The sequence below is a fragment of the Cavia porcellus genome, unplaced genomic scaffold (genome assembly GCF_034190915.1).
Source record: "Cavia porcellus strain 051 isolate PalLab524CR breed Dunkin Hartley unplaced genomic scaffold, mCavPor4.1 scaffold_1, whole genome shotgun sequence".
NCBI classification, from domain to species: Eukaryota; Metazoa; Chordata; class Mammalia; order Rodentia; family Caviidae; genus Cavia; species Cavia porcellus.
In genome coordinates this window covers 215,746,561-215,760,688 of record NW_026947484.1, presented here as the reverse complement: position 1 = coordinate 215,760,688, position 14,128 = coordinate 215,746,561, and the positions used below count along the sequence as shown (strand labels likewise).

The 14,128-nt window shown below is 50.6% G+C and overlaps 1 long non-coding RNA gene across 1 annotated transcript; it reads left to right on the top strand.

Moving 5' to 3' along the window:
- Positions 1-3,289: 3,289 nt before the first annotated feature.
- On the top strand, positions 3,290-9,636 carry LOC134471211 (uncharacterized). The gene is made up of 2 exons (XR_010040522.1): positions 3,290-4,195; positions 7,881-9,636. It is a non-coding gene; the product is annotated as an uncharacterized LOC134471211 (long non-coding RNA).
- Positions 9,637-14,128: the final 4,492 nt, after the last annotated feature.

Sequence of the window (14,128 nt, the reverse complement as noted above, 5' to 3'; positions counted from 1 at the left end):
GAAGGATCTGGACAGTCAGGACTCAGCCAGTGAAGAGGGGGACACACCCTTCCAGGTCACTTTGGTGCACTCTGGTGATCCAACTCTTCCAACCAGGGTCACCTCCTAAGAGTACACTGAGCTATAGCTTCCTGTGATCCAGTCACCTTCCAAAAACCTGTATGTGTGTGTGAGCGTTTGGGGCTCCTTCTTAATTTAAAACATAACTGAAGTTCTGGCTACTTGGTCTGTAACCTGCGTCCAGCCTCAGCATTTTCTGTATTTTCTGTTAATACTCTTTAACCCGCTGCTACCATAGCTCAATTCAGTGTGTCTTGCAGAGCAGCCACGGGGACAGCTGTTCACTGTTAACTCACCAGCACGAGTCAAGGCATGAACTTCCTAGTAGATACTGGTTAGATGTTGAATGGATGAACAAGGGCACACCCTAGGATCAGGGCGCTGGCTACATACACAGAAAGCCAGTGGGCAGGATACCTGGGCTGGGCCCACGGCCACAGGGATGACTGTGGTCATCATCACTGTGCAGGTCCAGGGATTAAGCCCAGGGCCCTCACACTGAACTACATCCCCACTCCTTTCTATTTACTTCTATTTTGAGACAGAGTCTTGCTAACTTGTTTAGACTGGGCTCAAACTTGAGATCCTCCTGCTTCAGCCTCCCAGAGGGCTGGGATTCTAGGTGTGCATCACCACACCTGCTGAACGTTCCTAGTTTTAAGAGCACAAATCTTTGGTGGTTTTGTGGTGGAGAATCCGAGCTCTGCGTGGAGGGTGACTGGAACATGAGACTGAGCCACCAGTTCTGCTGTTGGAGGTGGGAGGGTGTCGAGTCCTGGGTCCTTGGAGGAGCTGGAGGAGAAGCAGGGACTGGCCACACGCTGGGCAGTAGCTCTGGGGGAGGGAAAGGAGCCTGGAGCCCATGGATGCTGGACAGCCACGGGTGGGGCCGTGGAGTGGGAGTCTGGGTCTGTTTCCTCACCCAGCCTTGAGCTCCTGTGCCTTCCACTGTGTGAGGACCCCCTGGAGGCAACTGACTTCTCCAGGAGTGGAGTGCAGGTCCCAGGCTTGGTGGGGGGCATTTTCTCTCCCCAGGGGTGTTGCTCCCAGAGTTGCTGAAGCACCAGGAAATCTTCTGGGAGACTTCGGACCCCAAAGGCACCGTCTGTAAGGCTGGAACATTTTCTTCACCCCTTCAGGTCCTGTTCTCCTCAAAGCACTATCATTCAACAATAAGTCAGATAGACAAAGAAGACAATTCAGGAAAACAAAGGCAATTAAAAGTAAATAAACACACGAATAAAAGTAAATAAAGAACAGATACACCAAAACAAAGAGTGATACAACAAACACCCAGGGAGCTGCAAATGGGTTTCAGAAATGGGATTACAAGTGCAGTTGGAGACCTCCCGGGGCCCTGCCAGACTCCTCCCTCCCGCTGCAGCCCACCCCAAAGGAAGAGCCGCTGCCCTGGATTGGGGGCTTTCGTTTCGCTTTTTCTTTTCTTCCTCTTCCCCTTCCTCCTTTCCTTTCTTTTCCTTCCCTTTCCCTTTCCTTTTTTCCCTTCCTCCTCCTTTCTCTGTCCCTTCTGCCTTCCCTCTTCCCATCTTTCTCCTCTGCACATGCAAATTTTCTTAGAACATTTTGTGTTTTGCATGCTTTGAAATTCTGTGTAAACCATGTCATTCCAGCGAGTTCTCTGCAATTAGCTTTTCTTCTCTCTCAACATGCGGATGGGCGTCACACCAGCTCACATGAGTAACTCCGGCTCAGTTACTTCCAAATCCTGTTGTATGAATCTTCGGTTCTCCAAGGAGCACTCCTGGGGCACACCCTGGAGGGGTGGCTCCGGTCATGGGGTGTGGGACAGCTCCAGTTGTAGGGCCACCCTTTTGGGATGCTGAGCCCTGTTCCTCCTTCCGCAGAACCATTGCTTCACTGAGGAGGAATCCAAGTGGATTTCAGGCAACCTCACAGTTTCCATAAATCAGCATTAAAAGCAGAGCCCCAGCACCAAGACACATCGCCAGGCTGATTCGGACCTGCTCACCAGTGAGATTTGTGTGCCCTGCATGGACTTGGGTTTCCAAGCCCTGCGCCAGCCCCTGTGCCACCCTGGCTCAATGGCCACTTCCTCTCTGCGTGACCCTCCTTGCCTTGCCCCATGGCCTCCAGGGTGTGTTTTACTATGTGACTGTAAGGTGGCCATTGTGCAGCTTTGGAAGACCGTTTCAGGCTACCTGGGCTGAGGGGCTTACGCCATAGCCCCCTCCCAAGGAGTGACACAGAGAATCCCATGCTAGCCCAACCCCAACACCAGGATACCCTGGGCTGCCCTGCGCCATTATTTTGGCCTTCTCAGGCCCCTTCTTTCATAAAAAATATGAAAAATTGTATCACAGGACTGTACTGGTATGACTGAATATGATCCAGGTGGAGGTACTTATTAGTCATTACTATTACAATATTTAGTTTTTTTTTCTTCTGATTTTTAAAGAAATTAGAACATCTTCCTGGGCCTCTAAAGGAAGCACTGGTCCAGGTACCATGACTGCGGGGGCTGGTGTCCCACAGAGCTCGACACCTGCCCTGTGGAATGACCAGCCCTCTCTGCTCCTGCTCCCTTCTCCGCTGGCACCCACCAGAGGGAGGATGAGGCTCCCCTCAGCCCCGGCCTGTCTCACTGCGGGGGCTGATGCCATGTGAACAGAGACCTGGTGTGTTCAGCGGCCTAATGGAGGCGGAGGCCTCTGGGCTGTCCCATGTGGGCCTGGCTGAGCAGAGGAGGGCTCCGGAGGAAAGTGTGGAGTTTGGGAGGGCAGAAGCGCCCCTGAAGGGACCTGTGTCAGGGTCTGAGGACCAGGGCTTGTCCAAGTTGAAGGCATGATGCGCTGTGTACCAGGCAAAGACCTGTCAGTCCAAGGTTGCAGAGTGAAGCTTAATTTCTCGGGGGCTTTGGGCTGAGCTGGGGATGGGGAGGCAGCGACAGTTCAGAGGAAGTGAGGAAGGGTTGTCAGAACTCCTGCCACAGACAGAGTGGCTTAACTGACAGAGATGTATTTCTTTTTACATCTCGGGGGCCTGAAATCCAGGAACAAGTTGACAGCAAGGCCAGGTTCTTCTGGGGCTTCCTCCTTGGCTTTCCAGGAGCACCCCCTTGCTCCCTCTTCCCCTGGTTAACCCTCTGCACCATGCCCCTGTTTCTGTGTCCCTGTCATTCTCCTTAGGGCACCAGTCAGACTGGAGTCAGGGTCCAACCTAACAACCCTATTTACCCATTTACCTGATTGCCTCTTTCAAGGCCCTTACGTCTGATCTCCTAAGATTTCAACAAAGAAATTTAGAGAGGACACAGCTCAGCCTGTGACAGGGGCCATGGAGGCCGCATGCAGAGTAGCATCAAGCCAAGAGGAGCTGTTCTTATCATGGGAGCTTTAATCCTTTGGAAATCTTCATGTTTTTATATAATTTCATGACTACAAAGGTAGATGATTTGTGTATTCCTTATGGCGGATGGCCTGCAGATGGCAGTAAAGCACTTCCTCTAACATTACCAGCGTGTTATTCTAACCAATGGAAAGAGAGTATCTTGAAACAGCAGCCTTTTGGCCTACACAAGCACCGTGCTTTTGGACTGGCCGGGCCCCATGACTGTCCAGGGCCCTGGCTGTGACAGTGGCCAGCCATCCTGACTGAGTCCAGGCAGGATCATTCGAATGTCCTAAGTTTCATCAGCTAAGTCAAAGGAAATGTGTGACTCCAACAGCCCCGTAGCATGGCAGGTCTGGGGGCTGCTGCTTCTCGGGCCCTTGGAAGGAGGGGGCTGCTTCAGCCACTGACACAACTATTCTGCAAGACTGCCGAGCCTATGGAGGGCCAGCCCTGCTCCAACTGTCTAGAGCAGCCTGGGCGCCTTTTGGTCAAAGCTGCCCCATGAAGCTTCCGGGATCTGTCTACCACCGCTGCTGGAGATCTCAGACCATTGCCTCTCTCACCGCCCTGTGGGTAGAATCATCTGGGTACTGGATGCTTCTAGTTCAAGAGCCAGAAAGAGCAAAGGAAGGCAGGAAAAGACAAGAAAGATGAGGGAGAGGAGTCAGCTGGCGTGGGGAGCCCTGTGCTGGGCAGCCTTTGAGCTCCTCCCGTGTTGCTGTCTCCTGACACATGGGGCTGTGGCCTCGTCCCAGAGCCAGCAGTGAGTGAGACCCAGCCCGCTCTCAGTCTCACGCTCGCTCTCCGCTGCTGTACTTAGCTTCTCTCTTTTCTTACTTAGCTTTCTCCCTTCTCTTGGCGGAGGTTGGAGCAGCATGATTAGCACCCTCTCTTTTCGTCCCTGCTAAAAGGTGTTCTGTCTCTGGGCCAAGACAGTAAAATGTGAAAAAATCAGTCCAGCTGCATGGCTCAAATCAGTCCAGCTCCTTCCTGACACTGCTCTGGGGAGACGAGAGGTGGCTTGTGCCAGAGACTTTGCCTTGTCCAAGTGGCCAGGCCACCCCCCTTAACCTCCACCAGCTGGTCGGGGGAGCAGACATGCCTGTCTGTGTGCATGCTGGCGTGCTTGTGTCTGTGCCTATACGCATTTTCACGTTTTTGTGGGTGCATCTTTTGTGTTTATGTGAAAATGTCATGTGCACACATGTACATTTTGGCGTGGTGTGAATGTGCATGTGTTCACGTGTGTATCCATGTCTTGCTGCCTGTGGATGTGTTTGTGCCTATCCACATGTGCTCACATGCGTGTCCCTCTCTGTGTTTGAGCCTCTGAATGTGTGTATGGCTGACATGTAGCGGGATGAACACAAGGCTTGAAGTAGCCAAGGGCACATTTCAGGCCTTGACCCCAGTTTCCAGTGACCACAGCTATGACGTTTCACCCCTCCACCCTGGGGGCTGTGGAGGTCACTGAACAGAGACCACGGAACTTTCTTTGGAGCCAAGTGGGCCTCACTGCATAGGGAGGGGGAAAAGTGGCTTCCAAAAGCACAGCGGATGTTCGGATGTTTCTCACTCCGGGCGCTGGAGCCAGTGGGAGCTTGTTTAATTCTGAAGGAATGTGTGGGTTCCGCCCACCCAGCAGAGCAGGTCCCAGCCTGACAGAGGGCCTTGGAGCCACCCAGCCAGCAAGACAGCTGGGAAGGGGGTGCGTCTAAGCTGGTTGGGGACACACCATTCCAGGGGACAACAACCTCACAGAATGAGGTTAGGGTGCAGGTGGGAGGCGCCCTGAGGGCCTTCTTTGGTGCATCTGAGTTGCTGTCCCCGCTTCTGTGCTTGGGGAAGACAGCAAGCAAGAGGGGGTGGCCCCGTCCCACCCCAAAGGAGCTGGGATCTAAGAAGGGAGAGCAGGGGGCTGGTGTAGGTGAGGGAAGCAGAGTGAGGGGCTGGGGGCTGGGGACACGCAGGCCTCTTGGAGAGGGAGGGCACGCTGGTCCCGCAGTGAGGGCTGAGGGCAAGGCAGGAGTGGGATTTGAAGGGCAAGAGGACATTCCAGGAGAAGGAGAGAGAAGGGGAGGGGAAGGAGGAGATCCAGGGAGGCTTTGCAAAAGCAGCAGAGGCCTTTGCAGGGCAACCATGTGTACACTAGTCCAGAGGGAGGGGACGTGTAGGGCTTTAAATGCCAAGCAGAGTTCACCCTTAAGCAATGGGGGCGGGGGTGGCTACTGAAGATTCTCAAGGGGAGGGCCGAGCTGGTGGCAGTGGGGTTCTTAGAGGACAGACTGACTCTGACTGGAGGCTGCTATGGGAGCAGAAGAAGGGGGTGAGCATGTTGGGATGAAGAAGCTTGGACTATGAGTAGGCCAGGGACCATGCCAGGGGGCAGGGGAGCACAGCTGAATCTGTGTCACCTTCAGGTATTCATTGGCCTTCCTTCTGGGTTTGGATACCCCATCCCAGGAACACAGCTCCTCACCCTGTGAGATGGGAGCCAGGCCCAAACCTCCCTGCTTGGAAATCAGAGGCCAGAAGGCCTGGCCCCTCTACCAAGCTGTGGGCAGCCCATCTGTTGGCACCGAAAAGCAATTGTCTCTTTCTTCCTTTTCCCTTTCCCTGTCCTCCTGCTGCTCCTGGTACCTTCCCCTTTTTTGGCTCATACCAGGCATCGAACTTAGGCCGTTCACACTGAGCTCTAGCACTGACCCTCTTTTACTATTTTGAGACAAGGTCCTATCTCAAATTGACATCCTCTTGCTTCAGCCTCCTGAGAGCAAGAATTCCAGCATGTGCCATCATCTCTGGCTCTGGAGGTGACCCTCCCTGTGGGTGCATTCACAGCCATGCATGTGGGAGTCTCAGGCTGAAACATGCAGGCTAGGGTCCCCGCTGCTGCACTCTGTGGCTCTGGATGACCAGCTACCTCCCAACTCTCCCCGGCCTCTGGGCCCTTCCTTCAGTTCCCTTTTCCATCTCTCTGTCCCCTCTGCCTCTTGGCCGGAAGTCCCATGCAAGTCAGTGTGTCCAGCCCTGGGTTGGTCATACAGGTGAAGTTCTCTCTGGTCCAAGTCTCGTTCTGCACTGGTGCAGGATGCTGAGCTGTGACTTTTCATGGGTGCCACAGTCTTGAGGGTCAGCACAGCGCTGGAGCAGCACCCAGAAATGCAATGCAGCCTCCTGGGCCCCACCGAGCTGAGAGTCCAGCTGTCCCTGGTAGTGTCGAGGGTGGCCTTCTGCTTATGGTAGTGTCACCTTAGAGTCTATGTCATGTCATGTTTAATTGTGTTGGGCCTGATGCAAAAGGGAAAACCAGTTTTAAGAAACATGCCTTTATTTTAAATTTAGATATTTCATGCATCTTGGATATTTTGCATTATTATTTTCATTTGCTGTACCAGAGACTGAACCTAGGATCTTTGCACTGAGCTATATCCCAGCTCTTATTAATTTTTTGAGAGGGTCTTGCCATCATTAAATTGCCCATTCTAGGTTTGAACTTGTGATGTTTCTGCCTCCGCTCACTAGAGTGCTGGGCTTAGGTTGCACCACCATGCCTAGGTTCCCACCTCGCCCAGCTCTGAGACCATGAGAAGGACAGGGACAGGAATGTTTGATCTGGCCCCCACGTACCCTAGAGCAGAGAGGCTCAGGGATGGAAGAGGACCACACTCCTCGCTTCTAAGAGAGGTTCACAATCAGTGGGGGAAGGGATGGGTTCAATCTTCAGTTGCACAACAAAAGAAAACACATACATACACACACACACACACACACACACACACACACACACACACACAAATAATAAACTCCATGAACGTAGAGTGGAGTGCTGCCAGTCTGTGAGTGGATTCTGTGGAAGCTGGTGCTCAGAGGCAAACACAAGCAGGAGGAAACTCTGAGCCTTTCTCCTGGAATCTCAAAGAACAGGGGCCTGAGGCCTGCATCCCTGCCTTGCCAGCTTGCGCACTCCTAAGATGTGGCTCACTGCTGGGTTCCTGTGATCTTTGCACATTTTCCTCATTAACCCCTTCTCCAGAGGGTGGTGAGAGCCACAGGCCAGGGGACAGGGCTGTGGCACTGGGGCTTGGGCAGGGCCATGTTGCTGAGAAGTAGCCGTTGCCACCTCCGTGGGACTGCGCTGGTTGGGGCCAGTCTGCACCCTTAGCTCACAGCCTACCTAGACTGCACCGAGAATGTTAGGTTTAAATCTAAAATATCCCCTAATAGTCTCACGTTAGGCGGGGCCTGGTCAGAGGAGGTGTCCCTGGGGTGTGACTTGCAAGGGTGTGCTCTCATCCCCAGCTCCTTCTCCCTCTGTGCTTTCTGGATGCTATGTGTTGAGCAGCTGTCCTCCCCCATGGCCTCTACTGTGCCATTTCTGCCTTGACCACACACTGAAGCCTGTGAAACCATGAGCCAGAATAAGTCTCTTCCCCTTTATGTTGCAGCTGTTGGGTATTTTGTGCCCATAATGGGAAACTGACAAATACAGAAAATTGCTACTGAGAATGCAGTCGTTGCCAGGATTGTACCTGACCACGTAGAAGCCTTTGAAACTGGTTTGTGGGGAGAGTTTGGAAAAGTTTGGAGATGCAGGCTAGGGAAGCCCTAGCAGAGCTTGATGGATGACGAAGAATGCATCCCAGGCTCCTGAGGTCTCCGTTGGTAAGGAGGACTCTGTTGCAAACTGGACTGGAAGCCGTGCATATTTCATTCTGGCAAAGTATTTGACCATATCCTAAGACTATGTGAACTTGAATTTAAATATGGCAGATTTTAAAATTCTGGTAGAGGAGTTGGGGATTTAGCTCAGCGGCATAAGTGCCTGCCTTGTAAGCAGGCAGTTGTGAGTTTGATCCCTGGTACCCATAAAAAGGAAAAAGACAACAACAACAAAAAAAATCTGGTAGAGGAAATTTCAAAGCTGCTTTTAGCCAGATCAACAGTGAAAATCAAGAAAAGTTTGCATTTTCATCAGAAGGGAAGTACCTGCAGAGTTGGGACAAAGGAGAGCTTGGTTGCTGGAAAGATCAGCATTAAAAAGGAAGCAAAGTATTTTGTACAGGGACTAGGTGCTTTAAGGCATCTGAGAAATCAGCAAGACTTCAGTAACTTCATGCCTAAGGGTGTCAAACTGTAAATATTTATTTTAAGAAGAGAGTTCCTGGGATGCTTCCTCATTCAAGGCTGCCTAGGAAAGTATATCCCTGAGTTCAGCCAACCAGAGACTCAGGAGCCACTGCAGCCATGATCCAAGGGGCCCAGCTACTGCACAAGCTGGCAGCTGACCTTGGTATCATTCACAGGGTGCTGGTTTTGCAGGCATGCAGAATAGAACAGTTATGGAATCACAAAGGCTTTCACCAGGTTTCAGAAAAAGACCTGAGAGACCGAGGAAAAATATGTGACAGGCTTGTAGTCCCGGACAATATGTGAAGCTGTGAGAGTGAAGCCAAAGGTGTACTGGAGACTCCTTGTGAAGAACATAGAGTATCTGCTGAGGAGAGCTGCAGGCCATGAGCAATGCTAGCTTGAGAGAAAGGGCATGATGGTCACAAGAAGTAAGACCACAGGGCCTGGCCTGGCCCCAGCTCTTTGGAAGTCCCATCTCACCAAAACCTGACTTGTGGGCTGGACTGGAACTATGGGGATTGCTGGGTATTGGCGTTGCCTGGGTCCAGTTCCGTTCTACCCCTATTCCTTCCTTTTGGAATGGAAATGTTCACTCTGTGCCACTGTATGTTGGAAGTACTTAACTGTTTTTGAATTTTTTTTACAGGTGCTCACAGCTAGGAGTTTATCTTGAGTCTCAGAAGAGACTTTGGACTTTTCAGCAGTGCTTGAACTGTTAAAGACTGCTGATGCTTAGAGATGGACTAAATACATTTTGCATAATGAGATGGATATGAACCTTTTGGGGCCAGTGGTGAAATGTTATGATTTAGCTCTAAAACATTTCTCAAAATTCTCATGATTGTAGGGGGATCTTGGTTGGAAGTGGTGGAGCATGACTTGGAAGTGGGTATTCTCTTCCCAACTGTGTCTGTGACTCTGTCTGCATCCTGGCTACTGTGGACTGAGCAGCTTTTTCCTGCTATGCTATTCCACTAAATCTTTTGGCCATAGAGTTTCTGCCTTGAAGCCAACCAATCATGCACTGTACCCACTGAAACTGTGAGCCAAAATAAACTGCTCCTCCTTTCAGTTGTGGCTGTCAGATATTTTGTCCCAGCAGTGGGACAGTGACCAATACACTGAGGGTGTGCATGAAGCAGTGCAGAGAAACCCTGATCTCTACTTGACTGCTCTTCTTGGCCTTCCACTGGTTGCTCGGTCCTCCATCTTTGGCTGTTGGAACCATATAGCACAGATGCTCAGGCTAAATAAAGGTCTCTGTGATGAGCCTTTGAAGGCTGGAGTCATGAGAATGTGACCTTAGGTTAATGCTGGAGTACCCTGGAGGCCTGGCTCCTGTTTCCTCTGCCTGGGTTCTGTTACTACCACCTCCATTCAAATCACCAGTCTACCCTTATCTTCTAGGCTCTCCCCTTTCCCTGCCCTTGGGGCCTCCTTCCAGGCCCCCCTGCTGGAAAGAGGATTCCCCCTTCTCCCACTGCTCACAGCTGTTTCTTCAGATGTGGCCACTGGGCCTTATTTCCTGCAAGATACGGATTTGAACACAAACTTGATCTCTGGGTCACAATCTTCCATTTTTTTTCTTTGTTCTGTTTCCTTGCATATAAAACCCATTCGTGCTAATCGTAGGAGATGTGGAAATTTGAACACAAAGCAGGAAACAATGTTAGGACCTAAACCTGGTGCTTGGAGATAAACAGTGCTGCCCATCTGGAATGTCCCATGTTCTGGTAGACAGTGGCATGGTGGCGCCCTTCCCATAACAACACTTCCTGTCCTTGTCCTGGTCCTGTCTTCCCGCATGGCCTCATGACACGGCAGCAGCGGTCACTGATTTCTCCTCTTCACGGCTGAGGACTCATCCCAGGGCCCCTGCTCATCATGCCTTGAAGACCCAGGGCTGTGGAGCACCCTGGGCTTGCACACTAGCTATAAAACCTGCCCGTGCCCAGCAGTACTTGCATCTCAGTAGCTCTTGTCTGCATGGAGTCTCTCTTTCTAGTGCCCACCAGCACTGAGTCTCACTGGGGGACTAACGTGGAATATCACCACCTCCTTTGGGGTCACTGCAGCTTGGGTCGGGGGAGGTGGGAAGGAAGGGGGCAGGTTTCAACCACTGGCCTGGAAACCACATCAAATAGTGCAGCTCGGAATTAATAAATTTGGGAGACAAGTCAATTACCCTCCCCTGTGCCCCTGTCCCCAGGGGGCAAACAGCGGCATGTGGGTCCTGGTCTCAGCACGCCTTCCCCAAGGCAGGCCAAGCGCTGCAGCTGGCTTCTGTCAGATTAGCCAGGCGAGATGGGACAGGCTTCTGTCCTCTGGGGAAATGGCTCCCTTCCTGGGAGGTGGCGAGGACATTCCCAGGTTGCTCTGTTCCTTCCTGCCCTCTCCCTGCACTCCTCCGAGCTGGGAAGGGAGTTGCCCAGACTCCTGTTAAAGGCCCGAGCTGCAGGGGGTGTTGTAGTCGGTGCCCTGTAGACACCTTAGCATGATTATTTTAACTTAAAATATGAGACTACCTGTTGTCTTAGAATACACTTATTTACCTAGTAAATACTTAGTTATACCTGCTTTGTGCTAGAGGTTTTGTTGGGTTGTGGAGTCACAGAGATGAGAGACAGCCCTTCCATAGAAAAGGTGACAGTTGTGTCAGAAGCATAGTTACCCACAGGGCACTTGAAGGGCAAAGGGGGGACATCCAGCTCAGCCTGGAAGGCTCCCCAAGCAGGCGATGTCTGGCCTACGTTCTGGGAGGGCAGGTTGTCGAGGGGAAAGGCTGGCGCTATTCCATATAGAGGGACAGTTTGCAAGAGGTGAGGGCAGAGGGGGCTGGGGTGGGAAGTTACACATATCCGCTAAAGGGAGTGCACCCAAGGGTGAGGGTGTGCATGTGCGCACGCTTATGTGGCACGTACATGCGTGCATGTGACACACAGTTCTTTAAGTCTTGTAGAAAACATTGATTGAGGATTCTTTTGAACGTTGTGTGTATTGGAAGTGTCTATCTAGAATAAGAGACAACTCCATGGAACCCAGTACACTAAGAGAACAATAATCTTCTAGCTATGATCACCAAAAAACTGGAAAATTTCTGGTATTTGCTGCCCCTGAATTTTCTACGTTTGCATCATCTAAGAATGTCCTCTACATCAGCACTTCTCAGATCGCTCTGGATATTTATTTAAAGCGTGGGTATTTGGGGCCTGTCCTGGAGTGTCTGCAGCACTGCATTTTAAACAAGCTTTCCTGGATCAGATGTGGTCAGAAGGCCCGAAACATTGTTAAAACCTGATTATTTCCTAGGGGAACCTGTTTGCAATTTGCAGTATTGACACCAGATGGCAGTAGCGCTTTGTGATGCTCTAAGACATTTTCTGCTCGGGAGAGTTTCTCCAGATACAGGTCGGCTTTGGCGGGAATGTACACAAGTGACTGTTGTAGGTAATTTATAGACTAAATTGGTTGTGAAATCTTAAACTTCAGTGCTCAACTTTAAATTTACCTTTGAAACATTTGAGTCGAGCTTTTCAACATGTGTGGCTTTTGGTCACCTGAAATGTGGTTAGCTTGAACTGAGATGTGATAAAGTACAATCAGACATTGGCTTTTAAAAATATTCTTTGGGATGGAGGAACCCTCCTCATCATCCCTGTGTTCATCTTGAATGATCAAGGGTGCCCCTTCTGGAGGGGAGACGTTGCTAGATTGGGAACGGTGATCTGAATTTGTAAGGGGCTTGGGAGAGCTCCAGAGTTGTCCCGATTTAACCAGGAAGTTGCTGTGGAGACAGCAGCCACTGCGAAATGACTCTAAGTAGGTTAGCAAGCTGCAGACCAGCAGAGCCTTTGCCTGACTCCCAGCCACGGGATAGTTCTGGCCACTTGAGCGCTTCTGGGGTGTCGTGGATCTCGAAGGTGTTGCTCAACTTAAAAAGGTATTCAGACTTGTTACCTAGATGCCGCAATCCGTGGCCATTCTGCCCACGGGGATGATTATAAATGGCAGCTAAGTGTGGCATTCGGAGCCGCAGGGCCGTAGTTTTGCTGTGCTTTGTGCCAGCTTCTCTGTACTAGTTTTTGCAAGTGAGTTGCCGTCAGGGGCATCTTTGAGGCGAAGCCTGCTTCAGCTTCTTGATTCTCCTGCCTCTGCAGGTTTTGACATCTCTGAGCGCTCAGGCCCGCCAATCCATCTTTGAAATTATGTTCATTGGGGCTGGGGATTTAGCTCAGCGGCATAAGCGCCTGCCTTGCAAGCAGGCAGTCGTGAGTTCGATCCCTGGTACCGATAAAAACGAAAAAGACAAAAAAAAAAAAAAAAAAAAAAAAAAAGAAATTATGTTCATTGCCACCAGCACATTTAAGGGGTCACGAAGTCTTCACCTCACGTGCTCCTGACCAGGACTGAATCTGCCACCAGTGCTTACCTTGAATTGGTGACCCCAGATACCAGCTCATCAGCTGCTTCTTTGGGGAACGTTGTAACTGTCTCCCGAACTTTCGCACACACTTACATTGAAAAGTATCTCAAGCCATCTGGGTTTTTATTTCTGAAACACCAGAGCCTGTCAGACCTCTGGCCTGGTTTTCTCTCCCCAGGGCCCCAGGCAGTAGCTTCTGCAAAGAGTCTGAGTGCGCTTGGCCGGGGTCTTCGGGTTCCCAGCCACACATTTCCATCTCCTAAGTTTCCACTGTGCTCTGTCACCATTTGGGCTCCAGCACTCGGGGCTGCTGGTCCCAAAGCTTTTGGCAAAATCTTTGTCGGTGAATCCCTGCTGGAAACCAGAGGGGCCACCACAGGAGATGCCACGAGGGGTTAGGGAGTGTGATTCTCAGCGCTTTGCCTTTTAAAGGTGGAGAAGAGGGAAGAATGAAATCTCATTGGTATTTTCGTCATGATGCTAAAATTATAGCTTGAATCACATAAAGTTCTATTGTGAAAATTAATTTCAATTACTTCCTTTTACTTTTTAGAGGTGACTAAAAATTTTAAGTGCGCCTTAGGTTCTGTTTCTAAAAGAAACATTGTGTTAGAAATCATCTCTGTAAATTGATTTCCCCGTCTTGAAAGCGAGGGAATCAAGGCCTGAAGTCTGATGACCAAGTTCGAGACCTGAAGTCAAAAGACCGGCATTTAAGTTCAAGTTCAAACTTCTATCACACGCCGTGGGCGAGCAGTGTACTTTCTCCTGGCCTCTGTTTCATCATCTGTAAAGGAGATAATTGCGGCAGTGCCACATAAAAGAGCTACTTAAAAAGACACTCAGATAATGTGGGTGAAGGAGCTAGACAGACTCAAAGGCTCACAGAGATACCGAGTGACTATTGTTGTGGCTACCGATAATGACAGGGATCCCAGACCAAATAAACTCATTGATTAGCCATGTGTGAGAGGCGCTGGCTTGGCACTGCCAGACCAGTCGAGTTTACCACTGAGGTCAGGGTTGCTGTGTCTGCTCATGAGATGTACAATGTTAATTCATGGTTAAAATAGTGACTGGAGTTAGAAATGGAAGACGCATCCCAAGGCACTAATAGTAAGAATTACTGCTTTTTTAAAA